We start from the raw sequence: 22,125 nt of genomic DNA on the forward strand, positions 1-22,125 counted from the left end.
AATTACGGTGTCTATATGCAGGGGCGGCTCTAGAAAGTAGGCTGCCCCAAGCAGCGCGGAGCGCTGCGCCGCCCTTCCCCGGTCCCGCGGCGGGTCCCCTCTTCCCGCGGCTCCGGTTGAGCTCTTGCCGGCATGCCTGCGGCAGGTCCACCGGAGCCTGGGACGAGCGGACCTGCCGCAGTCATGCCTGCGGGAGCTCAACCGGAGCCGCGGGAAGACGGGACCCGCCGCAGTCATGCCTGCGGCAGGTCCGCTGCCCCGGCTCCGTGGACCTGCCGCAGGCATGCCGGCGGGAGCTCCACCGGAGCCAAATGCCGCCCCCCCGGGAAACGGCCGCCCCACGCGCCTGCTTGGCGCGCTGGTGTCTAGAGCCGCCCCTGTCTATATGTATGTATCATTTTGTAGTTGAAGTTATGCGTATTGGCTCTATACTGTCTGTATTTCAAACTATGCTATGCTATGCTTCCGGGAGACATCCCAGACAAGTTGGTGTTAGCTCTGCCTAGCCTGCTTGATGGCCCATTAAGGACCATCAGCTACACAATTGACCCATTGAGAGAAGGCAGATACGCCTTGTGACTCAGCAAAGTATGCAGGAACTTGCCCATATGACTCCAGACTCCATTTTGCTGTAATTTTCCACAGTAAGAACAAATAAGTGTTCTTACACCTGGGAAAAGCCTATAAAAGGCTGATGCCTCATCTCCATCTTGTCTTCAATCCTGCTTCTTACCTCTGGAGGGACTTTGCTACGAACTGAAGCTCTGAACAAAGGACTGAATGACCCATCCCAGCGGGGGATGTACTCCAGAGACTTGATTTAAACCTGCAGTTTACTCCATCACTGCTACAAGCCTGAACTAAGAACTTTGCCATTACTGCATGTAATTGATTCCATTTAACCAATTCTGGCTCTAATCTATATCTTTTTCCTTTTATGAATAAACCTTTAGATTCTAAAGGATTGGCAACAGCGTGATTTGTGGGTAAGATCTGATTTGTATATTGACCTAGTCTGGGGCTTGATTCTTTGGGATCAAGAGAACCTTTTTTCTTTTATTGGGGTGTTGGTTTTCATAACCATTCATCCCCTGGACAAGTGGCACTGGTGGTGATACTGGAAAACTGGAGTGTCTAAGGAAATTGCTTGTGTGACTTGTGGTTAGCCAGTGGAGTGAGATCGAAGTCCTCTTTGTCTGGCTGGTTTGGTTTGCCTTAGAGGTGGAAAAACCCCAGCCTTTGGCTGTAACGGCTCTGTTTTAAGCGATTTGTCCTGAATTGGCACTCTCAGTTGGGTCCCGCCAGAACCGCATCGTCACACCATGTATGAAGACAGAGCTTTAGCTTGTGTATACTTGCAGGTGACCGTGGTGAATCCTGAAAAGAGTGAGTATGTTTAATTTGTAAGATGGGGAGAAAAAAAAGAAATGCTTTCCTGTAGTTTGAAGGGTCTTGTACCAGGAACTCTTTCTGGTTTTGGCTGTTTTGTGGGTGAATTCACTACTCTTAAGTATAGACATCCTTGCACATTTGGCAAACAGTTTTAAGGGAGTCCTTTCCCCCTGTTTTTTGCTCAGTCTTCAGGCAGGCCAGCTGCCTTAGGAGAGGAGTCACAGTTTCTGCTACTTTCCATTGTGCAGCTCTTAAAATTCTGTCCTGTTAGTCCCGGCTGATATATGCTCTCCTCCACTCCTCAGTAGGTATTACCATGGGTACGTCTACACTACGGGACTATTCCGAATTTGCATAAACCGGTTTTGTAAAACAGATTTTATAAAATCGAGTGTGCGCGGCCACACTAAACACATTAAATCGGTGGTGTGCGTCCATGGTCCGAGGCTAGCGTCGATTTCTGGAGCGTTGCACTGTGGGTAGCTATCCCGTAGCTATCCCATAGTTCCCGCAGCCTCCCCCGCCCCTTGGCATTTCCGGGTTGAGATCCCAGTGCCTGATGGGGCAAAAATCATTTTCGCGGGTGGTTCTGGGTACAGCCTCACCCCTCCCTCCCTGACAGCGGCAGACAACCGTTTCGCGCCTTTTTTGCTTGGTGAACCGTGCAGACGCCATAGCACAGCAAGCATGGACCCTGCTCAGATCCATACCGCAATCGTGGATGTTTTAAACACCTCGCACACTCTCGTGAACCGAGGCGAGTAAGAGGCGGATACGGCAGCGCGGCGATGACAGTGATGAGGACGTGGACACAGAATTATCTCAAACCGCGGACCCCGGTGCTTTGGAGATCCTGATGGTAATGGGGCAGATTCTATCCATTGAACGCCGATTTTGGGCCCGGGAAACAAGCACTGACTGGTGGGACCGCATTGTGTTGCAGGTGTGGGACGATTCCCAGTGGCTGCGAAACTTTCGCATGCATAAGGGCACTTTCATGGAACTTTGTGACTTGCTTGCCCCTGCCCTGAAACACCATAATACCAAGATGAGAGCAGCCCTCACAGTAGAGAAGCGAGTGGCGATAGCCCTGTGGAAGCTTGCAACGCCAGACAGCTACCGGTCAGTCGGGAATCAATTTGGAGTTGGAAAATCTACTGTGGGGGCTGCTGTGATGCAAGTAGCCAAAGCAATCACTAAGATGCTGCTACGAAAGGTTGTGACTCTGGGAAACGTGCAGGCCATAGTGGATGGCTTTGCTGCAATGGGATTCCCTAACTGTGGGGGGGCGATAGATGGAACCCATATCCCTATCTTGGCACCGCAGCACCAGGGCACCCAGTACGTAAACCGGAAGGGGTACTTTTCAATGGTGCTGCAAGCACTGGTGAATCACAAGGGACGTTTCACAAACATCCACGCGGGATGGCCAGGGAGGGTTCATGACGCTCGCGTATTCAGAAGCACTACTCTGTTTAAACGGCTGCAGCAAGGGACTTACTTCCCAGACCAGAAAATAACAGTTGGGGATGTTGAAATGCCTGTCGTTATCCTGGGGGACCCAGCCTACCCCTTGATGCCATGGCTCATGAAGCCATACACAGGCAGCCTGGACAGTGGTCAGGATCTGTTCAATTACAGGCTGAGCAAGTGCAGAATGGTGGTGGAATGTGCATTTGGCCGTTTAAAGGCTCGCTGGCGCACATTACTGACTCGCTCAGACCTCAGCCAAACCAATGTCCCCTATGTTATTGCTGCTTGCTGTATTCTCCACAATCTCTGTGAGAGTAAGGGGGAGACCTTTATGGCAGGGTGGGAGGCTGAGGCAAATCACCTGGCCGCTGATTACGCGCAGCCAGACACCAGGGAGATTAGAAGAGCACACCAGGAAGCGGTGCACATCAGAGAAGCTTTGAAAACGAGCTTCATCAATGGCCAGGGTACAGTGTGACTGCTGTGTTTGTTGATGAACACCCAACCCCCTTGATTGACTCAGTCCCTGTAAGCAACTCCCCTCCCCTTCGAGTACAGCTTACTTATGCAAATAAAGTCACTCATTTAAAAGCATGAATTCTTTATTGATTCATTATAAAAAGAGGAGAGAAGTAAGGGTGTGCTTTGGGAGGAGGAAAGGAGGGATGGAGAAGGCCATTAAAAAAAATTCAGAGTAACGGCATCCTTCTGGTTGGGCTGTCCACGGGGGTGGAGTGGGCGGGTGCACGGAGCCTCCCCCCACGCGTTCTTACACGTCTGGGTGAGGAGGCTAAGGAACATGGTGAGGGGGGAGGGTGGTTATACAGGGGCTGCAGCGGCACTCTGTGATCCTGCTGCCGTTCCTGAAGCTCCACAAGACGCCGGAGCATGTCAGTTTGATCACGCAGCAGCCCCAGAGTTGCACCCCGCCACCGCTGATCTTCCTGCCGCCACCGCTGATTTTCCTGCCGGTCTTCCTGCCGCCACCTCTCATCTCGGTTGTCCCTCCTGTCCTCACGTTCATCCCTCCTGTCCTCACGTTCACTGGCCTCTTTCCTGTAATTTGAAACCACGTCCTTCCACTCATTCAGATGAGCTCTTTCATTGCGTGTAACTTCCATAATATCCGAGAACATCTCATCTCGCCTTCTTTTTCCTCCGCCTTATCTGTGCTAGCCTTTGGGATGGAGGAGGGACGCTTGAAAATTTGCAGCTGCATGAGGGAGATAAATATTTAGAAAGATACATTTTACAGAACAATGGTTATACTCTTTCACAGTGAAAAGCACTATTCACCTTACATAGCACATGTGATTTCCCTACAAGGTCGCATTTTTCATCTTAATAGTGACTGCTTGCATCTCTGGGGTTACATATCTCAGACACAGGTCCAGGCATCAGGATTCAGCTTGCATGCGGCCATGGTAAGCCACTGTCTCAGTGATTTACCCCTCCCCCCCCAACGCATGGCTAATACCACGCTAGCTCCCTGCTAATCAACAACCTTCCCCCTCCCCCCCACCCACTGCTTGTCCGGTAGCTTGGGGAAGATCGCCTCGCCGTGACCAAACAGAAAAGATCATCGGCATTTCACTCCTCCCCTCCCCCCGCTTCCCTACGTGCAGGAAAGTGGTTTTTTTAAGCTGCTGCATTCCACGAACCCAGTAGAGAAATGGCCACCCCCCTTACTTAAATTCCTGATTTTTAACCAGGTTATCCTGAACGATATCACTTTGCTGAGGATAACAGAACAAGATAAAGAGCGGATGCTTCTTGAATGCCAGCAGTCACCGGGACCATACGCTGCTATGCTTTGCCACGCAATGATACCTGATTACTTGCTACATGCATGGCATGGTAAAGTGTCCTACCATGGTGGGCGGAACAAGGATGCCTTGCCCAGAAACCTTCTGCAAAGGCTTCTGGAGTACCTACAGGAGCGCTTCATCGAGATGTCCCTGGAGGATTTCCTCTCAATCCCCGGACATGTTAACAAACTTTTCTAAGTAACTATACTGTCTGCGAATGCATCCCAAGTCCTCTGGGCAAATCAATCATTAAAAAAGGCTTGCTTAAAAAACACTGTTTGCTATTTGCAAAGGTACACTCACCAGAGCTCCCTTCCAGGGCGTCATTCTCTGGAATAGTTGCTTGTGAGGGCTGGGAGCAGGGTAATTCCGTCAGGGTGATAAAAAGCTCCTGGCTGGTGGGGGTCACGGAGTGCTGTGTGCTCTCTGCGAGGTCTTCCTCTTCTTCTTACTCTTCCTCTTCCCCGTCTGCATAATCCTCAGACATGGCAGAGATTACAACCCCCACCTCGGAATCCACGGTCAGGGGTGGGGTACTTGTGGCGCAGCCCCCTAAAATTCCATGCAGCTCATCATAGAAGCGGCATGTTTTTCGACCTGCCCCGGACCTTCCGTTTGCTTCTTTGGTTTTCTGGTAGGCTTGTCTGAGCTCCTTAACTTTCACTCTGCACTGCACGGAGTCCCTGCTGTGGCCTTTAGCCGTCATAGCCTTAGAAATTCTTTCAAATACTTTTTCATTTCGTCTTTTGGAACGCAGTTCTGTTAGCACTGAATCCTCTCCCCATATAGCGATCAGATCCATTACCTCCCGAGCGGTCCATGCTGGGGCTCTTTTTCGATTCTCAGGAGACAGCATTGTTAACTGTGCTGATGAGCTGTGCGTGGTCACCTGTGATGATGAGCTCTCCACGCTGTCGAAGCAGGAAATGAATTTCAGAAGTTCGCGGGGCTTTTCCTGTCTACCTGGCCAGTGCATCTGAGTTGAGAATGCTGTCCAGAGCGGTCAGTGGTGCACTGTGGGATAGCTCCCGGAGGCCAATACCGTCGATTGCGGCCACACTAACCCTATTCCGATATGTTAATACCGATATTAGCGCTACTCCTCTCGTCGGGCAGGAGTACAGAAACTGATTTAAAGAGCCATTAAAATCGATATAAGGTGCCTCCTAGTGTGGACGGTTGTGGCGTTAAATCGGTTTTACGCTCCTAAAACCGATTTAAACGCCTAGTGTAGACCAGGCCCATGACATAAGGGATTGGAGAGGGAGTTGTCATAGATGCTGCTGTTGTACATAAATTGTCTCTTGGAACAAGGGCATGTATCTAGTCTGTGACATAGGATCTGTCTTTACTTTGGTGTTACTTCTGAGAGGATAGAGGTTTGAGAGGCATATGTTTTAAACCCTTAAACTGCTCAGAAGGAAACTTTTATAACTGTAATCAGACAAGCTTTTTAACTGATGCAAAAAGGCCCAGATTGATTGTTTTGTACCTCAAATAATATCTACCTGAGTTAGTTCTTTTATCTGGCTTACAATCAGGTTCTACTGTACCAATGTGGAAGTGTGGTTCATGACCACTACTACTCCAATGTCCTTCTCATAGATGCTTATGTAGTGTCTTTTAAATCTATTTTTATTTTTGTTTTACCCTATGGAATCTGTGTCTGGGCTTGTAGGTATTCTCATCAGTTATCTTAGATTTCAGCCTCCAATACAGATGTATTGTACATTATTCTAAATTTTCCATTTAAAAAAGCCTCTGTGTCAAATAAATTTATTATCAATGAAGCTGTTATAACAGGGGTTGGCCTGCGGCCTGTGGGCCACATCTGGCCCATCAGCCATTTTAATCTGGCTCTCGAGCTCCCACTGGGGAGCAGGGTCTGGGGCCTCTTCGTGCAGCTCCCAGAAACAGCGGCATGTCCCCCCCCCCAACCTGGCTCCTATGCATAGGAGCTATCAGGGGGCTCCGCTCTGCATGCTGCCCCCTCCCCAGGCGCTACCCCCGCAGATCCTTTTGGCTGGGAACTGTTGCCAATGGGCGCTGCAGGGGCGGTGCCTGTGGACGGGGCAGCATGCAGCAGAGCCACCTGGCTGCAGCTCCACATAGGAGCTGGAGGAGGACATGCCACTACTTTCGGGAACTGCTTGAGGTAAGCACCACCCAGAGCCTGCACCCCTGAGCCACCCCCGTGCCCCAACCCCCGGTCCCAGTCCCGAGCACCCTCCTGCACCCCAAACCCCTCATCTTCAGTCCCACCCCAGAGCCTGCCCCCCTACCCGAAGTCCTCACCCCCGCATCCGCCCCACCCCAGCCTGGCACCTCCTCCCACACCCTGAACTCCTCATTTCTGGCCCCACCCTGGAGCACATATACCCAGCCAGAGCCCTCACTCCCTCTCCAACCCCAATTTTGTGAGTATTCATGGCCCGCCATACAATTTCTATACCCAGATATGGCCCTTAGGTGAAAAAGTTTGCCCATCCCGTGTTATAGTGTATATGGGGTTAATGATTATTTATGGTTGAAGAAAGAGCTGGATTTAATATTTGAATCTAAGATTTGACCATAGGAAGTCACCTTTTCAAAGTAATAACATGCATTAAACAGCAACTCAAGAGGCTGTCCTAAATTGCTTAAAGTTGTTGACTATTTGTTTAATACATACAAATGACTTCATATAGAAATTTAAAACCAGAATAGTGCTTGCAGTTAAAGAAAACTGTGTTTACAAACAAGAGATTTAACCAAATATCAATTTGAACTGTAATTACTCTAACATGAAATATATTTGTGATTATATATTTCACCCCAAAAAATTAGCTTATGCATAATGAAATAACTATTGGATTACATTAGTATTATCATTCATTGCTCATATACACAAAGATTATATGATGATGTTGCTTGCGATAGCGGGGAACTGTCCTGTCCAGAGGGTCCTGTCCAGTCTTATGTTCTTATATTTTCTTAATGGAAATATTTTCTAAAATAAGATTTCTGTTAGTAGAAGTTATAAGTATAGTTGGCTGCAGGCACAGTTTAAATCTTCCTACTCAAACATTACACTCAGTGATAAGGGCAGGGCCTAAGTTACTAATGTCAAATGTCTTTACCATTGATAAAGATCATGTAGCTTAATTCTGTTGGAGTGTACTGCTGCTAGAGTGCAGCTTGGCTTTGTGTCATATGCATACTTTAAACTGCATGAAGCCTTGATGACTTGCCTCAGGATTAATCCACTACTACTGAGAGATAGGATTTGAGGTCTTGCACAAAACGGAGAGGGGACAACTGTCAGCTTCCTGCTGTTTCATTTCTTGATACCTGAAGAGTTAGCAGATTTTATTTTATTTTATCATGAATGAACAGGATTATGAGGAAGGTGGGCCACGCCTGGGTGAGTCTTTTTTAGTTTATTTTTAAAAATAAAAGTGTTTAATATTTGACAGTTGATAGTCTTAGTCGGGAATTCAACTGAGGGTACTTCAAAGGATTAAGAGTTTTTACAGACTATTTTCATTAAAAGTATACTGTACTTGGTTTTAATATCAATTTGTTTCTTAAATTACTAAATTTTTTAATTTTAATTACTATGTTGACAAGATGGTTGAGCGGTGCAGTATCAGAATCCTCCATTATGTAAAAGGCTTAGAGAGAGGCAGTTTAAGTATTCCTAATTCTGCTTTTCAGTGTAATTTAAGTAAACAAAGCTAGTCACTGATAAACAGTGCAAGATACAATTTAATGTATTTTTTATATATAATATAAGCATTAGATTATATGGAAATGTCTTTGTAAAGTAATTTAACTTTAACTTGAATAACTTGCATTGGATTGGAGAAACCTGTCAACTCTAGTGTTCATAAATAAACATAGATAAAATAGATATACCAACATACAACTATACATTTTCTGAAGAAAATGTTTAGTGGGTTTTTTGTTTTGTTTTACATTTTGAAATTTAAACCTGGTAATTGCCATTTTGAATTTTGGCTTGTTGTACGAATTAATTCAATACATAATTAAATGCAAAAAATAGTTTAGGTTAGGACACAAACTTAACTTTGAATTTCATTGCTGAGCTAAGCCTGCGTATAATTTGCTCTATTGTGCCTGGACACTCAAAGTATCAGGCATCTAACATCATAAAAATGTCTTTGGGATCTGAAATATCTAGTCACGATGAAGTGAGATAGGAGTAGTTTCTGTCACAACTTTAAAATTCCTTTTGTCAGCTTATATTTCAAACTGCATTTAGTTTTTAAACGTTTCTTTATTTTTACAGTGTTTAAACAACAATAAAAATACGGGGGTGAAGGGGAGAGGAAACACCATCTTGTACATCAGATTACAGTTTCCTGTAAATGTGGTTTGGGTTTTAAAAGCTGATAATGCAGGACCAGGATTTATTCTGTTTATAGCCAGGACTGCTAAAAAGGCAAAGCCTTGTAACATTAAAAAGAAAGTTATTTACAAGAAAGTCCATTTTTAATTTAGAATTTGGAATGATGTAGGGGTCTGAATATTGGGAGGAAGGGAGTAACCAAACCTGTATGTTAATTCAGCATTAAGGCTGCATCATTCTATTTTTTATTATTATTTTAAAAAAAGGACATAGATAAGTTTGATCAGTTATAATAAATTCTTACTAAAGCTTACTTAAAGCAATCCTGTATTTACAAAAATAGTGTTTCTGCATAAGCAATATGTATATTAACAAAATGTTACATAAATAAGGATTTTCACCAAACATAAAAATGTACTGCAAAAGACTGTAGTGAAGAACCTATACTAACCATTTTGAGGGGCTAAACAGAGACATGTTTAAAACACAAAACAACAACAAAATAAACAGCAGGGCAGATAAAACCTTAGGGTGTTCATTCAGCTATACCCTCAGCTGAATGCTCTGAAATTCCAAATCTGATTTGTGCTGAAGAGCTTATACCTTACATCCAAATGATGTTTAGCAGCACTATAAAACTGAAATAGAAATTTTGTCTTATTATTAATTAAGGTAGCACCAAATGCCCCAAATAGAATTAAGTCCTTGTCGTTGTGGGGCTGTACAAACACGTACAATCTCTGCCTAGAAGGGCTTACAATCTAAAAGCGCAAACAGGGGAAGGATAGTGGGTGGGATAAATATATAAACAAATAAATTTGGTGAAGAACTGGCACAGCTTTGTAAAAGTGTAGGTTTTTGTTTTTGTAGGCTGTCATGGCCTCTGAGGGAGGTCATGCCTCCTCACAGTTTGGTCTGCTAGATGATTCTCCAAATGAAGAAAAAAGGGGGGAATTAGCAGTTCTCATTAGGCCCTGGCCTTCAAGTGGGGTGGGGCCATAAACAGTCTGGGTTCTGACCTGCAACCAGGCCAAGCGGTTGCATTTTATTCATCCAGTCTTTAAGCAGGGCGGGGCAGCAAACAGACAAGGTTCTGGCCTGCAGTCAGAGCTGTAGCACCAGCCCAATCTATGGGGCTCAGGCAGGGGTGTCCAAGGAGTGTAGGGCTCCTTGCCTAAGGAGGGGGGAGTACTGCCACCCCAGGGGGAGGAGTGGCAGGGGGGATGTGGGTCCACCTAACTCCACCGCATCCCAGTCCAGGATCCTAACAGTGGTGGAATGGTCCACCACTGGGTCAGTGGGGATCTGCCCACAACATGCTGATCTTGTACTAGGCCAGCTCTCAACCAGACTGTTGGCTGCTGGGCTGCTTCCTACTCTCCCGCTCGGGTGTACCTGCATCCGAGTGTCATCCTCAGTCTCCTCGGGATATACTGCCACGGGTAGCGGTAGCTGCTCCTCAGCATCGGGAGTGTCAGGGCTCTCTGGAAGCTCACACAGGCCCTTGGTGTAGCTGCAGTTCTCCTCAGCGTCGCACTCCAGTAGCAGGGAAGATGTGTCTGTCTTGCTCTGCAGCTCCCTCCCAACTAAGCTTTTGGTCCGGCCTTTTATGCTTCCTCTTCCTGTCCTGCCCCTCTGTTACCTGCAAAAAATCTACCCTACCAAGGGTTCAAAATCTATACCCTACCAAGGGCTCAAGGCGTGGCCTGGTCAATTTATCTATTTATTAGCAACACATACAGAATACACATACCAAGCAAATCTCGTATGATCACCACTCCCAATATACAGACAAAATTCACCTGATAGCCAGTCAGGATCCTCTTGTCTGGGGGTTTCCAGCGATGCCTCTGCACGTCATGGTCATGCAGAGGGGTCAGACTTCTAGCAGCTTGAGGTTAAATTCCAGTCCAGCTACCTCCTTTAACTTCACTAAACCTATCACATTATTCAGTACCCTTAGGTAACAAAATTTAACCAATCATGCACTATGGTTTCTTCTCCTTGCTCAACTCTTTTTAAATTTTATCTCTCATGCCCAAATTGTAAGTTATTTATTACCTTCTTTGTTTGTGCAGATGGTCAGCATAAATTCATTGGTCTGATCTTATCTATTTTACCAATTCTTGGGGTCTTTCTGTTTCCTCCCTAAAGTTCCCAGTGCCTGGGTGTGTCTACTTTACAACACTTTGTGTTATAACTCTTGTTATGGGCATTCCTGAGATGGGGACACCTTAGCAGCAGTGGAGCATTTTTTCCTTAATTTTAGTGGTGAACTCCCTGAGTTTCACCCAAGGCTGGTTTAGTATAAGGTGAGTTAAATCTCAGGCCTACACCTCTGCTTCTGGCATGTGGGGCATGGTCCTCCGGGCTCCGCCCAACAGGTGGCTTAGGGCGTTCCCTCTGTGTCTGCCTCTGAGGGAGGCCACGTTTCCTTGCTACAGTTTTGTTTTGTCTTTTAATGACTGGGGCTTGGGGAAACGAGTAGGAAAAGGAAAGAAGAGGAAAAGAAATAGTCACAGCTTGTCACCTTCCTCACCATGAACTTTAGGCTGGGTTTTGAAAGGAGTCTGAAGGATAACATAGTGGCTAATTGGATTTTGTCAGAGAATTTTCCCCACCAGTAATGGGTAGCACAGGAGAAAGCACAGAGATGTTTTTTGGGAGAAGCTGATTGGTCAGTAGTCAGGACTGGGAATGCTGGCAGAGTGAAGGCATAATTAATCCCAATAGGTCAGCTAGGTAGAGTGGAGCTAAATTAGGAAGGCTCTTAAAGCTAAAGACAAGAAGCTTTTTTTAATGAAGAGGTGAACGGGGAGCTAGTGTAGCGACACACAATGCGGGATGATATGGCCAGAATGATGAGCCACGAATGTGATTTCTGCAGCATCGGCAGCATTCTTAATAGACTTGAGTGGAGCAAGGTTGCAGTACTTTAAGGCCAGAAAAGAGGAGGTTGCAGTACTTAAGACATGAAATGCTAAAGGCTTAGATGAGAGTTTTGACTGGTGACAAGGAGGAAAGGCTGGATTTTAGAGATGATGTAATAAAAAAAAAGAAGAGTGGAGGTGGGGTGGCAAGTACTGAGATTTAGAAATGGCTTGAATATGATACAGTTGAGGGCAAAGTCAAAGATGACACCACAGTGACTAAAGATGTGCAGGTGTCTGGTATCCATGGTGATGGAGAAAGGGAAAGACTTGGGGTGTGTTGAAGGGAAGATCAAGAACTTAGTTTTCATCACATTCTGTTTAAGAAGACAACTGGGAAACATAAAGAGATGTTGAAAGACAGGCTGATATATTTGGGCTTTCTACACTTACCAGGGGATCTATGAGTGGCAATTGATGCATCATAGAATATTAGGGTTGGAAGGGACCGCAGAAGGTCATCTAGTCCAGCCCCCTGCTCAAAGGAGGACTAATCCCCAGACAGATTTTTACCTCACTTCCCTAAATGGTCCCCTCAAGGATTGAACTCATAAGCCTGGGTTTAGCAGGCTGATGTGCAAACCACTAAGCTATCCCTCCCTGTGTCTAAGACCTGCTAAATTGATTGCCACTTGCTCTCCCATTGACTCCTGTACTTCACCAGATTGAGAAGAGAAGGGGGAGTTGACGGGAGAGCATCTCCTATTGCCATTGTATAAAAGTTGGATCTGAAGTGTAGCTCGAGCCTTGGTGACACACTTGTAAATGTCATTTGTGCACATTTAGCAATACTGCTACTCCGTTGCAAGCTCGAATGTTTGCAGGTAGCCTGATGTCAGAATAACTAGGTGGTTCAAGTTGGCATGCTGTGGCCATCAAACCTGATTCATATTCATGTACTGTGAATTCAAGTCCAGCTTTGGATAGCTCTCAGAGAATGTGTGTTGTGCTCATTAATTACTCTCCACCTGCATTCTGCATCAGCTGAGGGGCTGCAAAGTGGCTCTTTTTGAAAGTTTGCCCTAAGAGCAAAGTAGTTTCTGGTTTAGGAGCTGATATTTCAATATGCTCTAAAATCCACATGAATGCTCAGATTGATTAGAAAACTACTATGCCTCATCAGGATCAGAGGTAGTTAGCTGTGCAAGTTTGTGGGCATTTGGTCCAGGGATCCCTCAGATAATGCTTCCCCAATAAGGAATTGCTTTAAATATTCAAATTGCTCTAAAACCCATCTACACAGGGAGGCTGACTTGAACATTGGTATTCCACAATAGGGGCAGGATTGGAGTTTGGGAGAGACATGGTGAGCTGGGCTTACTCAAACAAAATGCATTTCAGTACAGCTTAAATGCAAGATTATACCACTAGGAAAAAAGAATGTAGGCCATGCCTACAGAATGGGAACTGTATCCTGCAAAGCAGTGAAACTGGAAAGGAATTAGGGGCCTTAGTGGCCAAGCAACTGAACATGAGTTCCAAATGTGTTGCTGTGGCAAAAACTGAGCAGTTTTGGGGTTGTTTGGTCAAGGGTTTTCCCATAGCCCCTCTAAAATGAATGCTTAAACAATTTCAGATTTTTACAAGAATTCTGATGTAGAGCTGGGGAAAAATCTATCTTGGACTGCCTCTGGGGTAAGCTATAGAACTACACCAAGGATATGTTTAGAAATATTTTAAGTTATTGCCTGCTAAAAACTTGAACTTCTCTATTTTGACCTCTGTGAGGTCTACTGTTTTCTCAGAAACTCTTTGGTGAGTGACACACTAAATAATGTCCTCACATGATGGCTTAGAGGAATGAGTACTTCCCTTCGAACACAAGGGCCACCCATTTAAAGCCTAACCTCTGGAGTTTATAACCTGTGCACATTAGAGCTTTACTCTACCTTTTCCTTGGTGTTTCAGGCCACAATGGAGGTTTGCAACTTTAAGCAAGTTCAGCACTCCCAGTGCCATCCACCCATCTAGAAGTACCAACTTCAGACAGTTTGGATGGGCTGCATTGTGGCTGGGATGATTGGTTTGATGCTTGGATATGGGAGGATTAGTTGCCAAACTGAAAATGGTAGCAGTAAGAGTCCCAGCCAGCATAAATCAGTATTCTGCTAAAATAGGCTCACTGAAGTCTTTCTGGGTAGCACTAGGCATGATGGACTGGGCCTGTGCTGGGCACTGGGAAGTGGCATGTTTAGTACATGGTACAAACAAACAGTGCTGAAACTGGTGTGGGGAGCTGAGAATAGGCATGTTCAGTGTTTAGAATTGTGAGATTAGGGTGAGAAGTTGAGAATGGGCATGCTTGGTGCATGGAATGGGCACAGAGTGTTGAGGAACTGAGGGAAGGTCTACACTTAAAATGCTGTAAGCTGATGTAAGAGAGCTTCTCCTGTCGGTTTAGTTAAACCACCTCTGTGAGAGGTGGTAGCTATGTTGGTGGGAGAAGCTCTCCTGCTGACATGGTGCTGTCTACACCAGTGATTAGGCCAGTATACCTAAGTCGCCCTGAGCAACGTAGTTATACTGAAGTAATTCTGTAGTGTAGACTAGGGCTTAGAATCGTGTGTTTGGCCCATGGCACTATACCCAAGCACTGACATGGAAGAAGAGGGATGAGAACATTCATTGAGACGAATGTTGTAGTTCACAGAGCTATTGTTTCAGGCTTCATTCATCTCCATGAGGCATTCTCATTCAGCTGGGAACATCTCATTGAAATGAATGGGCCACTTCACACACTTCACCACTTCAGTCTTCCCATGATGCAGAGAGGGTTGTGCAAAGCCCTTCTCCTCTACATTAGAATAGAATAGGGAGTCTTTGGCTGTTTCCCTTCCCCACCTCTGTTGTTTCCAACTGTCAAATGTGCTCCTCACAGCCCACTGGCTACCACCTTCCACCTTCCCTATAGCACCTTGAATTCTTCTGGGGACACACAGAGGCCAGGAGGAGGGCAGAACTGCTAGCTGAGAGGCAGTGAGACTTCTCAAGAAGGCCTTTCATTTTCCCCTAAAAACCCAGTCCCCAGTTGGTGCCTCTAAATATCGTGCCTCGGCTTCACAACCATTACTGCCTCAAAACAGAAGGAAAATTCACCCCTAAAACATTGTTTATGCAGAGCTAAGGATAACTGATATTGCCAGAATGTGAAATACATCTCTGAGAAACAGGAAATAAGGTAAAACAAACTTAAACCTCTGAAAATTGGGAGACAAAGAATGTTCTCCATCTCTCCTCAACTGCAAAAAAAAAAATTCAGAGAGAGGGATAGCTCAGTGGTTTGAGCATTAGCCTGCTAAACCCAGGGTTGTGAGTTCAATCCTTGAGGGGGCCATTTAGGGATCTGAGGTGAAAATCTGTCTGGAGATTGGCCCTGCTTTGAGCAGCGGCGTGGATTAGATGACCTTCTGAGGTCCCTTCCAACCCTGATATTTAATGTGCCTCACGCTATGCTCCCACAAAACTCTAACTCTGCCCCATTGCCCTGAGTCTGCATGAGCAATCATAGGATTGTACCTTTCCTCAGCAGTGTGAAAAATGCACTGGAATAGTGTGGGGGAAAACTCTTAGGCCTTCTCTTCTCTAGAATAAAGGTCAAATTTAGGTCAGGCTCAGTGAACACAACCTAGTCAGGCACCACATACACTCACCCACTTTGCGTATTCTAGACAAATCAACAAAACCTTACCAGATGTTAACATATATTCACCCTCTGGAACATCATCTTCAGTGAGTCCTGACTGAACCTTTGGTTCACTGTGATGGTAGCCACCAGGCTGCTAAAACTCCCCAGGGCAATAATGCAGCACAGAAGGCATGGAACTGCCTGAATGACAGTGCAGGTGTGGGATTCTGTGCACACAGAGAATATGCAATAATGCTAGAAATAGGGGCAAGGAGGAGTGTCACCCATCTCCTTGACATACCTAGTAAAATGTCAGCCTCTGGAGATGACAGTGGGCAGCCATACTAGCAGCCTTAAAATTCTACAGATGTTTACAAAAAACTTTTGTATTTTCTAAGATTTTAGAGCCAAGAGAGGCCATTGTGACAACCTATGTGGACCTTCTGCATATCACAGCCCTGGTAAAAGGGGATCTTTTATTCCTCTACATTCAGCTGCATTTCTCCTCAAATGGCAATCTGAGATGTGGCAACTTTCTGCAACTAATCCCTGGATCAATACAGCTAACCGTAATACGGTGAGGGTCAGTAGATGTATAAGAGGAATTTTTGCATACCCTTGTGTGGAATATAACACAGAAAATGTCAGGTTTTGTTAGGAGTAGGTCAAGTTTGGTTTATCAAAGTTAAGGTTGTGAGGTGTGGGAGATGTTAGCTGTAACTCTATATTTCCTGGTTTTCTCAAGTTGAAGTTTGCTTTGCCTTATGTTCAGTAGAATTTCATATTAGGAGCATATTACCCCAGTGTGTGATAGACCATAGGAAATGATATACTGGATCGGACAAGTGCAGGGTTTCTTGTACGCGCTTCTGAATCTTCTAATAATAGACAGGGCAAGGCTGTTTCGCGCCCTAGGCGAAACTTCCACCTTGCACCCTCCCCCCCAGCACCCGCGCCCTGAGGTGCCCCCTCCGCGGCAGCTCCCCCCCTCCGCCCTGAGGCGCCCCCCCATGGCAGCTCCTCCCCCCGCCCTGAGGCACCCCCCTTGTGGCAGCTCCCCACCCTCCGCCCTGAGGCACCCCCCTGCCCCAGCTCACCCCTGCCCCGCCTCCTCCCCGAGCATACCGTGGATGCTTCACTTCTCTCGCCTCCCAGGCTTGTGGCACCAATCAGCTTAGGCGCCACAAGCCTGGGAGGCAGGAAAAGTGAAGCGGCAACGGCGTGCTCAGGGAGGAGGCGGGGCAGGGGTGAGCTGGAGCGGGGAGTTCCCCTGCGTGACACCCCCCCCCACTTGCTGCAGGTGGCCCTCCCCGCGCTCCCCTGCCCAGCTCCCTCTGCCTAAATGCCTACGGCGACCGGGACGGCTGAAGATCCGGCCGCTGCGGTCGCTGCTGAAGAAAATGGCGCCCCCCCAAATGCCAGTGCCCTAGGTGACTGCCTAGGTCGCCTAAATGGTTGCACCGGCCCTGATAATAGACATGGTTGAACTGCTGATCTGATTCAGATTGATGAAATCATTTAAGACTTTGTAGGTTTGCATTAATACCTTGAACGCCACACAGAAACTATTCAGTGCCGATACTGAAGTGCAGAAACTTAGCATGTTTCAAAAAGTGGTTAGACATTTATATGGATGACATTACTGGGTATTCCTGTAATAGTAATAGTAAATAATAAAAAACAAACAAAAAATAACCTTAACCCCGACTTCCAAAAGTTTGGGAAGAAATAGGAGTTTAAGTCAATCTCTGAATATTGGGGGTTATGTGGAAACTTCCTAGCAGCAGGTTTTCTGGCTGTTAAGTTTCTGGATAGAATTCAAAGTATTACAGTTAACATATAAAACCTCAAATGATTTGGGACATGGTTACTTGAGAAAGCACCTCTCTGTGTTCCATACTTCTGCAGTGGAGGCACTTGAGCTGCATCCCCCTTTATCTGGATGGGGCTGCTGGCAAGGCATTCTCTGACAGTGTTCATTGACTTTGAAATTTGCACTGCTATGTGGTCCACCAGAGCCAGGTTTTTTTTACCTTCCAGGTATGCTGTAAAGCCCACCTTTTCCACTAAGCTTTTAAGGAGAGGTGAGCTGAAGGATGGAGACGTTTGGGTTTCTTTTGTTATCCTCCACTTAGCTGGTGAATATTTATGTCAGGATGGGATGATCAGTCCTTTATACTGGATTATGCATTGTGCATTTTAATTTATCGGTTGGGTGTCTAAGTATATTAAAAAAATCTGAAAGAGCACTGTTCTGCCAAAAAAGTCAAGATTTTAATTTTTGGACGGTAACATTTTATTATTATTTATTTGCAGCAGTACCACTTTCAACACCAAAGCAGGGATGTCCTTCTTCACTGACCTCATGATCTAAATATAAACAAGCAGATAAAAGCCAGGTGAAAGGGAATAACAATAGGCACTCTACATACAATTCATATGTTAGCTTTTTAAGAACTGAGTCTTTAAGAGGATTTTACTGTAGACCTTGTACGTAAGATTATGGAGGGTGTATGATATGTAGGGGGCAGGATGTAACTGATTGTATGAGAATCTGACGAACAGAAGGACTGTTCTGGGAGCACCGGCAAACCAGAGAAGAAATGACAACAGGAAGCTTGACAATGGAGAATAAGCTGTGAGGGGCAGAGTTATAGAGAGCTTTGAAGGTGGTGATAAGAAGCTTAAATTTGGTGTGATATCAGTTGCGAAGGCAAGGGAGGGATTCAAAGAGGAGTAGAAAAGCTAAGCGCTATGTTTCTATTTGAAGCCTGTAGGTATGTTTGGCAAGATTGATCTTTAAAGTATCAGTAAAACCTTAATCTTGTTAGTGACCTTGTGCTCTGCATTTGTTGCTACTGGAGCAAATCCAAGTAATTGTTTATATATAACATAAGCATACAAATAATCAGAATTTAAAAAATCGTAATTTTAAATTATAGGGAAACACTAGAGATATGGGGTCTGCAATACTGAATGGCAGTTGTTGTTATCTGTGAAACTGGCAAAACTCCAAAGAATGAACTTAATTCTCTGACCTCAGAATTGCAGAGGCTGATGGCTATATTCACTTATTATTTTCCCTCCCTTTAGCCTTTTAACACCTTACTAATGATTTATCAGCAAAAGAAATAGCTGTTTCAAAGATGATGTTGTTTGTTGTAGCGAATGTGAGAAAATGCTTACATACCTCCCTAATGTTTTGGAAGAACTCTTCTCATTGGAAGAGAAAAACCATTTTCCATTAGAAGTCTCTATTTTCAATCACGTTAAACTTTTTAACTTATCCAAATTTTAACTGCTGGGTCTGAAATTTTCCATATTGGATGAATGCCATAGGGTGATTTTTTTTTTAAACAGGGTTGCCAACTTTCTAATTTCTGAAAACCAAACACCTCTGCCCCGCCCCTTCCCCCAAGGCCCCGACCTCTGCCCTGCCCCGCCCCTTCTTCTGAAGCTCTGCCCCACCACTCCCCGACTCCATCACTTGCTCTCCACTGCCGCCTCCTCTGCTCAGTCCCCCATCTCCCGGAACTCACCTGCTGCCTGCAGAGTCTCGCTGGAAGGAGCTGAAGCAGAGCCTGCCTGCCTTCCCAATCGGGTTACAGCGGGGCTCAGTGCGAGGGGCTGGAGAGGGGAAATTGAGGCACAGCAGAGTGGGGGGGCCATCCCTGGAGCAAGGGGCAGGGGAAATCGGGGCACAGTGGTGTGTGGGGGGCAGACAGGTTACCCCCTCCCCCTAGACAGCACTAATACCAACTTGGAACCCGGTCCAGCAGCCAGTCAGTTCTTTCCGTCAGGCTCAGGGGTGGGAAGATCAGCAGCTGCTAAGCAGAGCCTCTCCAGAAGCAGCTGCTGCTCTTCCCACCCCCTGGTGGTGGAGATCCATTAATGCAGGTAACCGGACTCAGTGTCTGGTCAACTGTGCTGACTGGATGCTGACAGTTTCCCTTTTTGACTGGACACTATGGTTGAAAACTGGACACCTGGCAATGCTAGTTTTTAGCTGAAAACTAATTTAAAAAATGGGTTGGGTTATCCATGAACAAGATCAGGGGAAAATATTGTTTTGACAATATTGAAAAAAAAATGTACAACGTTTTTATAGAGAAGCTTTAGTGCTTCTGTGCTTTTGAGCAGGGAGTTGCAATTTGGCAGGGTGTCACTCTAATGATAGAGCTGTCTTTTGCTATCCTTGTGAAAACCTACCCAAATTTGCCTAAAGAACGGGAGGTACTTCTGGCAGCTTAGAGACTAACACATTTATTTGAGCATAAGCTTTCATGGGCTGCTTGAGCTGGTAGGCACCTGTACTACACTTTTCTGAGATGTGAATCTGCAGTGTTTTTTAAGCTCTTTAAAACAAGGCCCATATCTTCTTTTATCCCACCCTGAGTGCTCTGTTGGCACTCGATAAAGAATCATCTTAAATCACTGTCTCTGTGCTGCCCTAGTATCACTGCACAGGACCTTACTAAGTACTGGCCTCATTTTCTGAGCAGTAAATTCCTCTCTCTCATTTGTGATAAGAAGCACAATGGACTGATTTTTACACAGAATATCTGCTTCAGTCTCCAGCTGTGAATCTAGTGATGCAGTTACGAACAAAAAACAGGAGTGCAAGAAATGTGCTCACAAATGAGACAAGGCTTTCTTTAAATCTGACTTCACCAGTGATTATTGTCAAGAACAAAGACAAGCCAAAATTTCTGCTATGTCACACAGTGTTATTTAGCGAAAGCATGAAGCCTAATAAACTTAAATGACATTTGCAAACATTTCACAAAGATGACATAGGAAAACCAAGGTCATTTTTCCAGTGCTGGAAAGAAGAACTTTTGCATTAACGAGTGCAATTCAAGAGAGCCATGTCAGTCTGTGACCACGATGAAAAGGCATCATTTGAGGTGAGTTAATGCACTGCACAGGCCAAGAAGCCTCACACAATTGGGGAAACTTTGATTTTGCCAGCTGCAATCAATATCATGAAGATAATATGTGGGAAAGCCAAGGCCATACCACTATCCATCATAGTGAAGTGAAGAATTGAGGCAATAGGAGCAGTCCAGGAAAACACACTGGTGGAGCATCTGAAAAACATGGATGCTGTTGCTCTTCAGTGGATATGAGCACTGAGGGTCATTATGCACATTTCCTGCCTTTGTGAAATACACATGGGAAGGTGCAATTCTCGAAGATGTTCTGTTTTCTCTACCTCTTCCTGGACACGAGATGGTACAAGGAATGTTCGATGTGCTACAAGGAATGTTCGATGTGCTACAAGGCTTACATGCAAAACAAAAATATCCCATGTGATCACATTGGTGGGCTTTGGAACAGATGGAGTTCTGTCTGTGTCAGAACCTTGCGTACCTTGGTAAAGAAAGTTGCTCCATCTACTGTGTGGACTCACTGCAGAATTCACAGAGAACAAGTGGCATCTAAAGCTCTGAATTCAGAGCTAGGCGAAGTTTTACCCAGGTCTCAACTATTGTGAACTGTATTTAAAACTCAGCCTCTTCATGAAAATCTGTTTGAAAACTATGTGAAGACATAGGGTCTTATCATGAGGTGTTGCTGTTTCACACTGAAGCTCGTTGGCTCTTGAGAGGAAAAGTACTGGGATGATTTTTTGAATTGAGAGGCGAGGTGTGTGCCTATGCAATGGACTGCAAAAAGAGTGAATTTTCTGTGTGACCAAAGGAAGATGTGCCTTCTTGTCTATGTCACAGACATACATGGGAAACTGAATGAATTGAGTATAGGTCTGCAAGGTAAATAACACCCACATCCTTCAGCTGAGTGATTGAATCACTTTCTTCATGGTTCTTCTTTAGTTCTGAAGAGTTCTGTGTAAGTTCAAAAACTTGTCTCTCTCACCAACAGAAATTGGTCCAATTTTGAGACCTGTCAGTTAGCCAGTTTTTAATCCATTTATTGTATGCCATTTTGATGTTGTTCTAATTTTTACTCAAAATATTGTGCGTACAACTGCCTTACAGAAATCTGACTATATTACATCAACATCATTACCTTTACCCACCAGATTTGTAATCTCATTGAAAAAAAACCAAGTTATTTGGACCTAACTCCATGTTAATTGCCATTCATTATCCTCCTATATACCAGTTGAGTCCTGTATCTGTCATTCCACTATTTTGCCCAAGATCCATGTCAATCTGAGAGGCTATAGTGATTTGTGTTGTCACATTTATCCTTTAAAAATATTGGTGCAATATTAGCTTTCTTCCAGTTCTCTGGAAGAAACTCAATATTAATAGTACAGAGATATATTAAATTTCATCACATTAGCTTTCAAGGTCATCCAGATCTTGTTGTATGATAATCCAGTCCTCCTCTGTGTTGGCAATACTTCCCAACATCCACAAGTATTATAAGCACACTCTGACTTTTTGTGCCAAGACCATGAATGAAAATGTGAAATAAGATTGGACCCAAGATTGATTGGGGAGACCATTGCTGGAATATTGTGTCCACACTTTATGGATGATATTAAAAAATGGAGATGGTTCAGAGAAGAATTAC

General features: G+C 45.1%; 1 protein-coding gene and 1 long non-coding RNA gene across 5 annotated transcripts in view; one reads left to right on the forward strand and one right to left on the reverse strand.

Annotated features, from left to right (window-relative positions):
- The window catches only part of SLC12A7 (solute carrier family 12 member 7), a 327,938-nt gene that overhangs the window by 81,077 nt on the left and 224,736 nt on the right, over window positions 1–22,125 (forward strand). The gene's annotated exons all lie outside the window — the stretch shown is intronic.
- On the reverse strand, window positions 7,464–10,840 carry LOC120398014. Its single transcript, XR_005594133.1, has 3 exons — window positions 10,827–10,840; window positions 10,420–10,682; window positions 7,464–7,662 (listed from the first exon to the last, which is right to left on the reverse strand). It is a non-coding gene; the product is annotated as an uncharacterized LOC120398014 (long non-coding RNA).

Source organism: Mauremys reevesii, linkage group 2 (assembly GCF_016161935.1).
Source record: "Mauremys reevesii isolate NIE-2019 linkage group 2, ASM1616193v1, whole genome shotgun sequence".
NCBI classification, from domain to species: Eukaryota; Metazoa; Chordata; order Testudines; family Geoemydidae; genus Mauremys; species Mauremys reevesii.